The 13,216-nt window shown below is 40.9% G+C and overlaps 1 protein-coding gene across 6 annotated transcripts in view; it reads left to right on the top strand.

The window, feature by feature from the left end:
• Positions 1-13,216, top strand: part of arvcfb (ARVCF delta catenin family member b) — a 236,519-nt gene that overhangs the window by 44,802 nt on the left and 178,501 nt on the right. For all 6 annotated transcript variants that reach the window (XM_047341131.1, XM_047341128.1, XM_047341127.1 and 3 more), the window contains exon 2: positions 12,242-12,326. The gene's annotated coding sequence lies outside the window, so the exon portion shown is untranslated. The remainder of the gene's footprint in view (positions 1-12,241; positions 12,327-13,216) is intronic.

The raw sequence follows: 13,216 nt of genomic DNA, 5'->3' as shown, positions 1-13,216 counted from the left end.
AAGTATTCTCTTATCGGTTTGTATACTGAACTATATTTTCAGTAAACAGACTCACAATAAATACCAATGCTATTTCTTCTTTTGGAAAAAATGAAATTCAAATATATTTTCAGCTGTAAAACATCTTGTTTAGTACATGTCATGGACGCATTCATTTTGTATCAGTTGAGATAAGTTGGGCTTTACTACAAACCCAACACACTAACAATCTAACTGTGCCGGTGTGACTCAATCTGTCTTTAAAGCAGCCTCCGAAGGATGTGGACACTGGATACACAGAAGTAACAGCTATTGTGTGACCAGGCGAGGCAGATAGAGTCTGATTCTAAAGGTTTCTCATTCATAATTAACTTATCCAATCCTCATCTCGTCCGCACTGTCAATGCTCACATTTGTTGAGGTGACGTTCAACTTGGGCAGGTGACCAGTCTCATACAGGGCAGAGACCTTCAGTAAGAGCTCTCCCGCTCTTGCCAACACACAGACTCGCACAAACACATTGACAGTGGACACATCTGTAAACTGAGTCTTTGTGAACACAAATGATGTGCCTGATGATTTGCATATTGAGCGGTGAAGTGAGATCCAGTCACAAGTGGTCACAGGAGACACATTCATTATCATGCCAGGTGTGAACAGACAAAGTAAAAGCTGTCCGCCTGTGATCAGGACAGATGTTAATAGCAGGTCTGAGCAGGGCCATGAGACAGACACAGGCGATCTGGGGTTATTACATGACCAACTAAAACATTAGGACTGAAATATTTTCCATATTAAATGCAAACATGTCAGCACATAAGCAAAAGTAATAAATATCATGGTAATGTTTCCACATTCCACACTAGTATGTCACATACTGGCCCGTTCCAATAAATAATGGAATGAGCTCATTTGATTTATTATTATATATTAAACGTTTCTCAAAGGACTGTTTCTCCGCACCAACTGCATTTTAACTGATGTGCCGATTGATCTAATATTTTACTTCTGCTATCAACTCGCACTGTCCTCTCCAGCATCATAGCTATAGACTGTTTAACAATCCAACATGTTTCTTTTGACTGCGCTTCATGTGGCTCGACAGTGAGAGAGCGGATCTGCAGGATTTTATGGATTTACGACCCCGGCTCTTGTGCAGAAGGAGAACGCTGATGCTGTTTGACAGCAGCACAGACAGACTGCCACGAAACTCCCTCATGAGGGAGAACCCCGAGATGTGGAAGTCCACCTCTGCTCTTCATCCTCCATCATCCCTATTTCATATCCTTCGTGTCCTTTTGCTGTTTCTCTCCCCACTGACTCTCTTTCTGTCTTTCTCCTGTCTCTCATCTTGGATTCCTTCTCCTGGCAGGCTGCAGACGCCATTCAAATTAGATGTAGCTTGTGTTGGCTGATGTGACACCAACAAAAAATGTGAAAGACGGGATATTTATTTCTCTGCCTGCAAACAGACAAGCGTGTCACATTGTGGCTGTGGTATAGGGAGATGTCTGGCTGTTAGTGAGCTGCGTGAATATAATAAATAGGACGGGTGTGTGTGTGTGTGTGTGTGTGTGTGTCTACGTGCTAGTGTGGTCTTTTTTCCAAACTTGTGAAGCTCATTAGTTGTGTGCTATGATTTCTGGGGGAAAAAAGGTCTGGCAGCTATTGCAAGACATCATCTACCACACATTACGCTACAGTTTGGTCTCTTGCTACCACGGTGAAGGTTCGTGCTGAAAGACGAAAAACTTTACAGCTCGCTTTGAGCTGCGTGGCCCACTTTCTGTCTACCTGTGCTGTCTTATCTTCCTGCTCTCACTTTATGCCTTCATCTCAACACCTTTTGTTCTGTCCTCCAACACAAAGATTAATGATTTGAGACACATTATTACACCATTTGATGAGCTGAGCAGCCTTTCATTCATCCACCTGCTGCCGCTCAGACCTGGTATGATTCGGCACAGTGTTGTTTGTTTACCTTTATGTAATAGTTTGGACTATTTATGCAGCTTCAACTTTGGAAGCTGCCACTCTGAATACCAATCTGCTCTGTTGTGTTGCAATGCTGCTGCTGCCTGTACACGGGTATTTACCGCTCCTGGATGGGTGCCAGACTAAGATATATGGCTGAAGGCTTTAAATAGATGTCAGAAAGGTCTGCACTTGCACTTTCTATTGGGAGAATTCAATATACTGTAACTTTGTTGGGCGTGAAAGGAGAGCTGAGTTAGGTCCGAGGGTATAAATGGACTGAAATGCACTGAATGTGCAAAATATTTGGGACATGATATTGAGTTGCTGCCCCTCTTTGTGGAATTCTAAAAATCTAACTTGTCTGCTTCTCTTTCGCAAGGAAAATCAGGAGGGAATAATGTCTTTTACCTGGATTCACCTCATCTTTCTACTACTATTATGCACATATTAATATCTGAGTCAGATTTTGAAAGTTTTCGTTCATCGGGGTGACAGGGCAATTAAATATTGAATCTTAATATAGAACGCCAGGCAGACTGAGCAAAAGGAGGGGTGGTTTGTTTGTATGTGTGTATGTATGTATGTATGTATATGTGTGTGTGTGCCTGTTTTTGTTACCTCTTAAGGACCTATTCCAGCATAAAAACAGACTTTATCAGGACCAATAGACCTTATGGGGACCTAAACTCGGTCCTATTATTGCAAGACTTTTGAGAGCTTGGTTAAGGTTAGGGGTAAGATGTCAAACGTGGTCAGGTTAAGTTTAGGATTGGGCATGATTTGGTTATAGTCAAGTTCGGGGATAGGGTTTTGGTTAAGCTGTCCACAATAAATGATAATAAATTCAAAGTCTTAATAAGGATAGCTGCACAAACCTGTGTGTGTGTTAAAAACTCGGGGACATTTTTCAGTGCTATAGAGAGAGTGTCAGGGAGAGTGAAGACATTCTGCAGTGCACTAAGTCTGTCTGAATGGGTTTTCACTGCCATTGCATGCGTTGCTCCAGTTTTCATAACAGCATTGAATCACCATTTCCATTCCTCTAATTCTTTCCATCTTTTGTTGCAGGCAGCAGACTTGGCAACTATTGTTTGACACATTGCTTGTGCCAAAAAAAGCTGTGTGTGTGTGTGTGTGTGTGTGTGTGTGTGTGTGTGTGTGTGTGTGTGTTTGTGTATGTGTGTGTACCTGTACAGATATCTTTGTGAGGACCATTTCGAGTCTACAACCTACAGAGTGAGGACATTTTGGCCAGTCCTCACTTTCTGACCAACTTTTAATGGGCTGTTTGATGGTTAAGACTTGGTTTCAGGGTTAGGGTTAGAATTAGGGTTAGGGTTAGGCATTGAGCTGTGAACGTTAGGGTTAAGGGACTAGGGAATGCATTATGCCAATGAATGTCCTCACTAGGATAGATGTAAAATGTCTGTGTGTTTACTGGCTAATTCATAAACCTTAATAGGATACTATAGCTTTTAGTGCCATATCAAGTGGAAGTGTCTTTGCACATTTCTGTCTGGGAGCATCTAATTTTCAAACTCTCAGAGGTGAGAGTGGAAGTTGCTGCTTCTTTAGCTGCTGTTTGATTGTTTCAAAAAGGAAAAAACATTTTTCAGATTGACAGTCATGTATTTTGGGTTTTTTATTATGTGTCTGGCTTTGTGAGACCCTAGAGTAGGAAATTATCAATATAAATCTATCTCACTATGAGAACAAAAAATTTAAATTTGTGCTTTGAGGATTTTCTGCAACCGCAGCAATAACCTTCTTATTAATCCACATGCCCAAGATAGCTGAATATTTTATGACCGAAGATGGAGCAAAGAGACAATAGGTCATAAAGTCAAACACACCTGTATTAAATCTGTTCCATAGTTTTAAGATTAGACCCGCTGTCTGCAGAGAGTCGTTTTTACACCAAAGGGAAACTTCACAGCCATTGAATCCAGCCTTTGAGGCACTTTTTACTAGTTCCCATTATTCCTCGGTAGAATTATTTTTTGAGGAAAATCTATTCTGTCAAGGTGAGCTTTGGAAGAGTTTCTCCAGTATTAACAATCATAAGAATGAATCAATCAGCCAGCCACTCTGAGTGAGTAAAGAGACGAGGGAGAAAAGTCCTGATGGTTTTTTCTCTTTCTGCTGTGGGGCTTTAATTTTGGTTCTTTCTTGTCACCGAAATCCAGTAAGACCCTCCACCGCCTCCACTCCCCCACCCCCACTATCCCCTGATCCCATTAGCAGCACACTCCTGGGACCTCTGATCAACCATGCAAGGTCACTCAGCCATTGACCAAAGACACCGGTTAGAGCATTCGATTATGGCCTTAAAGGTCCAGTAGCCTTTAAATAAATGATAGTATGAATGAAGTTCAATCTGTGGCCTCATTGGCAGCCAAATAATGCAAAGTTAAGGGAAGATGGTGGAGAAGAGAATTTATTGCTCAGATTTGGATGTGTGCTTAATATGATGCATTTGACATAGATTATACTTACCCTACATATGAAACAAACAAGCTATAATGTATTAATCTAGGGTTGGTAATCCTGGCAAAGCCAGCAAAAGCAGGTTACACTTTGAAACCGATACATCCCTCCCCCTCCCATCAGCCATTTTGTCAAAGCTATGCCCCCAAAACACATGCAAATGCACTGACAACAAGCTAGTAGCCAGCTTTTCTGTGACTATCACTAACCTCTGTCTGTCGTCTGTGCTTCAGAGGTGTATGTCTCTCCAGCTGGAGACTCTGGTCATGCGCAGTAAGAGCCCAGGCAGTGTGCATGCAGGCTGACAGGTCGGTTAGGGATGGACACTTACGCCAACCAATCATTTCATTCAGGCCAAATGTTTGTTACAGTTCTTTGAGGGCCACAGACCTGTATCAGGATGATTATATATAATATAAAAAGTGTTTCAGAAACAAATGAACAACTCTATATATAACTCTTAATCAGAAAATTGTCTTCTGGTTGTAGTGATAACAGTCTTCTTGTCTAAGTCTTGGAAACAAATCAGGTTTGCAGTTAAAAGTGTCTAACTATAGCTTTAATTCTGTCTTCTGATCATATGATGATAAGTGATTAAAGTAGGCTATCTAAAAACATTTAAAATGAAACATGATAAGTATTACATTTGTATTACAAATACTTTCAAAAGGTCATTTCCATTATTTACAACTTCAGGTTTCATTTAGTTATAATCCGATTTACATTGAATGTGGGAATAAACCTTCTGGACAGACTCACATCTGCTAACTGCCTCCCTCCTGTCAGTGTGTATGTTGGTTAGTGTCATTGATAAAGAAGCAAGATCACCCCGCAAATGACTTCCACACTACGTCATGTGTCAGCATCAATTAACCTCCAGCCACCGAGTCTGCAGAGGTCTGCAGCCAAACTCTGCTGAAGCCAAGAGCCACAGACAGTGAAGATAACCGGAGGATGTGTTGCAGAAGGGCTGAAACAGTAGAGACACCGCAGGCTTGAGTCTCGTGTCTTGTAGGAAAGCCAATGCAGTGAATCTGATGAAAGACATGAGCAGCTCTGTGTAGTAGCTTAATAAGTTCAAAGAGTTTTTTTGACCCAAATGTAAAATTTTCTTTAAATGACTGCACTTTATGTGATTGAGCGAGGTTCAGGTGAAAAAACAATGAAGTTATCCACAGCTCAGTATGTTTTCTCCACCGTTCCTTGTGTTCCTGTATGGTAACAGAGAGTGTGCTCCCTAACATTTCAAAATAGTGTTTATCTTTCAGCTCTGTCTATTATATGTTTTTGGAACCCCTGCTGATGCACATGGATCTGAAACTGATACAATCCAATGCGTGTTTCACATCCATAGCTATGAAAACATTTTAACTCAACTGTTCACAATCTTGAATGTCTTTTTTTATAGTTCATTATCAGTGACAGTAGGATCACCAATTTCCCAAAGTGCACTTCCACACATGTAGCCAAACTGTGAGGCCTGGAACCATATGGTCCTGTCCTCCCCTCCTACCATTGTCTCTTCACCACAGCCTCTTTCCCCAGCAGGTGATCAGACACACTCGCGGCATGTTCAGGGCCAGGGGTTACGCTGCAGCTATTAACTCTGTCTCTGTACCTCACATAGTGCACGTGCAGGAATTTGCAGTATGACTGCGACTTTTGAATATTTTCTTTATCTACTGGCTACAAGAAAAGAATCAGCGTATCCTTATGTTTGGAGAGTTGGAACCAGAATGTATAGTATTTTCTTTGCCAAATAGATTTTCTCTGGACGGATGAAATAAGTGACGTATTGATTATTTCAGCTCTCATTCCTGGTGCTGTGAAACTGTTTGGCATATGTCGGAAGAAAAGTTACTTTGGAACCTTTTCTTTAAATTAGTGGTGGAATTAGTCGATGTAATGGATTACATTACAATTTAGAACAATTTAATTAAACTGAGCTAGAACTGTAACTGTTAGCTCCTTTAAATAGCAGTGTAAAGGAAGGTTTTGCCAAAACAACACCAAAATAGGTTGTGCTTGGCTGAAGTGGAAAAGTTCTAATCAAATCAATCATGATCTACATGAAGTATATGACTTAAACATCTGCTGATGAGAAAACTAGCAGCAGATGAAATCATCTATGTGCAGCGACAATGAGACTATTACTTTTCTCATATTAATACATGAAGTGTTCTGTGACATCTTCTTCTGCAACGGTTCAGTGGAACCCAACAGGAGAGGCTCCTCCAGCTGTTTATCTCAATGAGCTAACTTCTAATATTTGCATAATGACAGTGGATAGAGACGTGCAGTCATCCACATTTCCTTTGCTGATTATCTTGAAATTGTCTTGAAATTTGTGTTACACTTATTGAGGGCCTGGAATCTTGACCCAAACAGATCAGCTGACACTTGTCTTACCAGGTAGACTTCCTCAGGTAATCTCCCCCAGGATTTCAGCTCTTGCATGTCGTGGGGTCTTCCTCAAAGTGTAAAGCTACTCAGTCAGACTGAGTTCAGGTCATTGACTCGACCAGTCGAGGAAATCCCACATCCTCACCTTGAACTGCTCTTTGGCTGCTTTGGCAGTACGCTGTAGATCCTTGTCCTTGTCCTGCTGAGTGATGAAATGTGGTCCATTGAGTTTTGATGCATGTGGCTGAATCGGATCACAGATCATGCTCCTGTATCCCTCTGCATTCATCTTGTTGCTTCTGTCAGCAGTGAAATCATCCATCAATAAAAGCCAGTGTGTCTGTTCCATTGGAGTCGTACATGCCTGAGCAGTGACAGACTGCCATGATTGACTGATGAGGTGGTGGCTTTGGGTCATGAGCTGCTCCTTTTTTCTCCTCACTTTCATCGTGGGTTAATAATTTTTTATAATTTCAGAGAACTTTGATTTAGTGATTCTGGCCTGTGTGTTTTTATGCCTCCGTGCATCTTGCCTTGAGAGAATCATTTTAAATCCTTCTAATTTCAGTCGTCGAAGGTAAAGGTTATGGTGACCTTCTATGAATTTATGTACCTACATTCTGGATTGTGCTCTTGACTGCTCTGTCGTTAAAAAGGATATTCCTTCTCCATGCTTACGATTCTTCATGCATCCACAACACTGCTTTTCTGTCTGCTAGTTCTGTTGCCAACATCAACTGTTGGGTACACTCTTTAAAAATGCAGGTGTGAAGTGAAACTAGAAAACATCAAATCAACTAACTTTGATGTCACTCTGATAGATTTTTTTGACGTCATTATTTTCCTCTTCACTTCATTGATCGTCATTCTGATAAACAACTCCACTTCAGTTCAAATGGAAACTCTCAGCTCTTGAACACTGAAACCACACACAGCTGCCCAAGAAACATTTAGACGCCAAGTATCCAGTTACTTTTGAACCATTGCAATTTGGGCACTGTGTGTTCAAGAGGCTATATTTGTATATACAAGTCTAACACGAGGACATCTTCAAAAATGTAGACCCCACATTGGTATGTGCAGTAGCTGTTGTACAGTCTGGTGTTGCTCCAGTGAACCTTGACAGAATATACTGAATCGAATTCTTGCCTTGTCTGAGTTTCCTCTGTGCAGTGTTCTGTTCCTGTTTGTCTTAACCTGCCGTCACGCCTTTATTTAAGCTTTCTCAAGTCCTCTGTATGTTGGAACAAAGTCTAGATTTTCTGTCAGACCAGCGAGGGCTGCCTGGACGTTTCTGCCTGGTCGCTCTGCAAGTGCCCAGCAGACTGTGACCGGGGCTCTGGCTTGGGAGTGGGGAGGGGCACTGGGTCTGGCAGCCATAGATGGAGGGAGCAGGTGGGGCGGGCCGGCTCCTCCGACCCCTCAAAGCTCCATCTGGACTGTGGGGATGGGAGGTGGGGGGGTTGTCATTTAGGAATGCAGGGCCAGAGCAGAGGAGCAAATTGCTTTTTAATCGATCATATTCCCAGTAAAAGCCACTCCCAGAAGCCACTTGCCTACTTTCCATTCTATTTATGGACGCTGCCCACCTCTGACCACTGTGTGTGTGTGTGTGTGTGTGTGTGTGTGTGTGTGTGTGTGTGTGTGTGTGTGTGTGTGTGTGTGTGTGTGTGTGTGTGTGTGTGCGTGTGCATGTATGTGTGTGTGAGTGAGGGAAAGAGGAGAAAAAGAAGACGCTGGCAGTGAGCTTCATTGACCACTTCAAGTCAGTAAAAACAGAATTACGTTTTTTCCACTCGTCTTAAGTCAAAGCCTGTGTGGGATGTGTTTTTCTCATACAAATCAGAGAGCTACACGGACCTTTTAATAGTCAGGTGGTTACAGAAGACATGAAGGCCGATAACAAGCTGTTTGATATCAAGCTGTTCCCTTGTATCTGTAGCATGCGATGATTCTAGGGCAATGAAACGTGAGCATTGACAACAAAAGGGAAAACCCTCCCCACTATTAGCCACCACAGAGCTCCACTCAAAACATGTCATCTGCCTTAATAGAAGCCCAACAATGCTGTAATGTGATCGTTTTCCGAGCTCCAGTTTCTTGCAACTATTTGGAGTCTGATGCCCAGTGTTGAGTCTGACACCAACAGGCGCTACTGTGCAGTGTGCACCCGCAATAAATTATGACTCAGCCCAAAGCTGCCACTGATTGTTGGATGTATTTTCTAAGATGCCTTTGTTTCAAACTAATCTGCCCCTGGGGGCTGTTGAAAAGAAAGTTTAAGTCTGTGTTTGCTTGCTCTGTAGAACACATCTTTTTTTGTTCTTTTCATAAAGCATTGAATCACCCCTTTGTAAAAACAATACCAAAAAACCCCCAAAAAAACCCTTCAGCTGTAATGGTGTCACATAAGAGATCCTGCAAAATGAGCAATACCAGTGAATGAGGCGGCCGCTTGCAAGCACTTCTGTCACTTTTCCCTCGCAAGCCTCCCAGGAATTGTAAATGTCGTCCCATTCTCAACAAAGCAGGGTTTTTTATGCTTTTTACTGAAAATCTGTTTTTTGAGAACGTACGGCTGCATATGACTCTGTAGTTGTAGAAGGTGCAAAGAAAGAACCTAAATTAGTTTAGAAAATCTCTTGTCACGATTATTTGGAGCTTCATCTGTTTCCTTCGCGGCAGCTCTAGGGGGCTTAGCGCAGACACAACACAACCTCAGAAAACATCTTCACCAAAGGGACAAAGATTTCACAGATAAAACTGAATCAGTGCAAGCAAATAAGCAATGCAGTGGAATCAGTGCGTCTGCATTTGGTTGTGTTTTCTGTATTCATAGCCGAACAAAAATGTTGATGATTGGGGAGGACTTCATTTAAATGTGTTTTATTTATCTGCTTGTGCTTCATTTAGTTGCAGCCATCACAGTCTTTTATTTAGAAACTGTGGATATATACAACGTGTGACATTTTCACATGTGGCGGCCAGGATGTAACTAAGTACATTTTCTTTGTTACTGTACTTCAGTAAACTTTTCATGCATCTGTACTTTACCTAAGAAGATTTGTTTTCAGTTAGTTTTCACTTTTACCCTACTGTCACTTTTTACAAAACTAAAAGCACTAAAGTTTAAAGACTTGGTCGACTTCAAAATGGGTCAAATCATGTATAAAGCAAGAAATCAGTTATTACCCAGCGGTATTTAGCTGCTGTTTCAAATGAGAAGTCATCACAATTTGAGAGAAATGTATATGTTCAAGAAACAATTAGTGAGGACTGGAACAAAAAGTCTTTGTTTAACAGTGAAAGGTTTTGCTCCATGGAACAGCTGATGTTTAAACCCAATATACTGAACACATGAAATGGATAAGAGTGGAGGTGAAGTAGCACAATGAAAAAGAGAATAGGATGTGAAAAGGCTTATTTTTGCTCTAAAGTTTTATCTGCTCTCTCGTTGAGTCATGAACGTTTATGTTTGCTGATTGTGATTAAGCTGTTTATGATGAATGTTTGAATAGTGAGGCATTTTTTGGACATGATTTATTTATTTTGACTATGTGTTGTAAATCTAATAAATATTTTTGTTTTATTTATTTATTAAGAACATGTCCGAAATATAAAGCTAACCTAGAACCTACATATATCTTTGCTTTCTACACTTCTACATTTTTACAATGCATTTCATATTATTGCACCTTAGATGGATTCAGAAGAGAATTAATTAATATAACGATACAAATATTTTCAGCAGCATCATCTGCAGCATTCTTTATTAATATACCAGAGTCTGAACTATTCTAGTATTAAACAAAATACAAAGTAAACAGAGTTAATGATGTAGTAGACATGAGGGAATAGGCTACACTCGCAAGTTGTTACTTTTGATACATATAATATATTTAAAAGCAAGTACTTTTACTCAAGTAGAAAAGTAATTTTGGTACTTTTACTTCAGTACATTTTTGTCTATTTATGTTGCAAATGTTTCCTCCACGGGTATCAGCAGTGCTCAGCTAACTGTTACTGGAGGAGACAGAGAGAGAACAGAGTCAGTTAAAGAGCTCAGAGAGAGAAGAGGGAGGGATGATGGAGATGGAGGTCAAGTGCTCAGCTGGAGGTCCTGTATTCTCTCGCCCCCTGACCAAACAGGACAGCAGCCTCGCCACCTCATGCTGCCGTCCTCAAGTAACACTCCCAGCCTTTTATTCACGTTGTTCACCCCTTCACCACTTGTTCACAAAGGTTCTCCAGCATCTCATTCAGACCAGTGTTAGACTGATAGAGTCAATGATGATTTTAAATTATAAATGTAATAGCTGCCAGTCATTACTGTCAGCTGCTGATGTGCTTCTTTCACCACAGGAAGTCAATCTTCCCTTATTAATGTTAATGGAATTAATTAAATGATTAAGGACTATTCCAGACTCAGGTAGTGTCAGGATATGAGTCTGTGTATGAGGTTCTGAGGGAAACCTGCCTCACTCTGCCTTGTTCTTGGCTGGATCACAACAAGAGGTCACTTACTGACTGACTGACATTATTAGTATCCTCATTGGCTGTTGCTCTTTCAAAATTAAAAGTTTCTATTATGTAATCAGGGGGCATTTACAGGCAATGTTGCCAACTTAGTGCCTGCTGCTAGATTTACTGACTTTTCAGACCTCTTCACTGCCTTATTTAGATAGAAATCGTGTGATTTTTTGTTGGGGGGGCAAAGCTTAATAACTTACTGTAGAAAAGAGTCACCAGCACAGACCAACAAGGTTGGGCTCTCCCTCCGCACTCCACTTCTCTTTATGTGTGTGGACATTTCTCTTCTTCTGGTTTTCATCAATTCTGTCCAGCACCTGGACAGTGTGGATGTGCGTGCTTTTGTCTACTTTCTGAACAACTCTTTAGTGACCACGCAGCAGCTGACATACTCAATAATGAGCTCCTAACTTCCTCTCTGAGTGATCATCTTAACAAGTACAAAGAGCGACATCACAGCACTGTTGTCTTTGATTTTATCAGATGATGTTGTGGTTTTAAAATCCAGATTTTGGCCGTTCAGTTGGAACTGGTTTTGAAGTGACTAGTCATAAAGCTGTTGTCTTAATGGGCCATGTTTAAGTCAATATTTTATCACCTGCTTTGGTTTGACTTTAAATAAAATGTTGGGGCCATAGGTAGCACTGATTAAAAATGATTTTCTCATACAGGCCTCTTTGTCGAATAAAAAACATTGGAATATACGCTCATAAGCTTTCTTGCACTTAGTTCGTTAAACACTTTTTTGTGTCTTAAATACATTTCATTGGCCTTTATAAATATGTTCAACTGTTTACCAAAGTGCGAAACGTGTTATTTAAAGCTTAACACAGAAATCTCATATATCTTTTTCTCTGTTTTTCAGGTGTAGCGTCTCAAGTGTCGTGACTCTGGAGTGATAAATGTTAACCTCGCCTGATTTTTGTATGGGTCATTCTCCTCAAACAAAGGTGAGTTCAACCTCCTTTCAAACTGTTGTACTGTGGTTTACTAAACTGAATTTATATAACTGCTATCAAAATCATTTAAATACACTGAAGGTCCCCCAAAAGATATAAAAGACAACACACAGTCAGAATGATAGACTGCCGGTGTGACGTTGTCTGGTAGCGGGCTCGTAAACCTTCAGGTTGAGGATTTGATGACGCTGATGTCATGTTTTATTATAGTTAGTCCAGAGTGAATTTCAAAACACTTGCGATGTAGCGGATTTCTGGGATTATTTAAGTAGATGATACCATCTTTGGTACAATGGATCCCAGTCTACCATTCGGAATAAAGGCCCATATATATTCACAAGTAGAAACAACCTTCACTGTTGTATCCTGTTCTGGATTTCTTACACAGACCCTAAGTAACTGCTGTACTGTCTGTTCCCAACTTCTTTTTAGTGACATTCTCGGGCTGCCCTTGCTTTCACTGTTTTCCAAAGTGCTGATGTTCTTATGTCAAAGAGGCAGAATCCTGTTCTGTTGCCACCTGACAAACAATTCAGGCCTAGATGTTGGTTGGTTGCCTGGGAGCTGTAAACTGAAGTTGAACCTCTCTGTGGAAGAATAGAAGAAAAAGAAAGTTCAGCAAAGTGGTCAGCCTTTTCTTTCGTCACTTTGACAAAAGGACTCTCTTTAGTCGTTGATTTAGAAGAAGTCGCTACAGTATGCTGTTTCTTTTTTCAGCGGAGAAAATCTTAATCTTGTTCCTGGCAGCTCAAAGCAGTCGTTTGGTGACGTGGCTAGTGACAAAAAGCTGATCCAGACTCCAGGTCATGTTTTGTTTCTGTCATGGTCTTGTACTCTTTCTTTAAAGGGAGTGAGCTACTGCGCTGGCAGATTTTGAGGAA

This window comes from Hippoglossus stenolepis, chromosome 9 (genome assembly GCF_022539355.2).
Source record: "Hippoglossus stenolepis isolate QCI-W04-F060 chromosome 9, HSTE1.2, whole genome shotgun sequence".
Classification (NCBI taxonomy): Eukaryota; Metazoa; Chordata; class Actinopteri; order Pleuronectiformes; family Pleuronectidae; genus Hippoglossus; species Hippoglossus stenolepis.
Note: the sequence above shows the minus strand (reverse complement) of the source record. Positions and strands in the feature narration are given on the sequence as shown.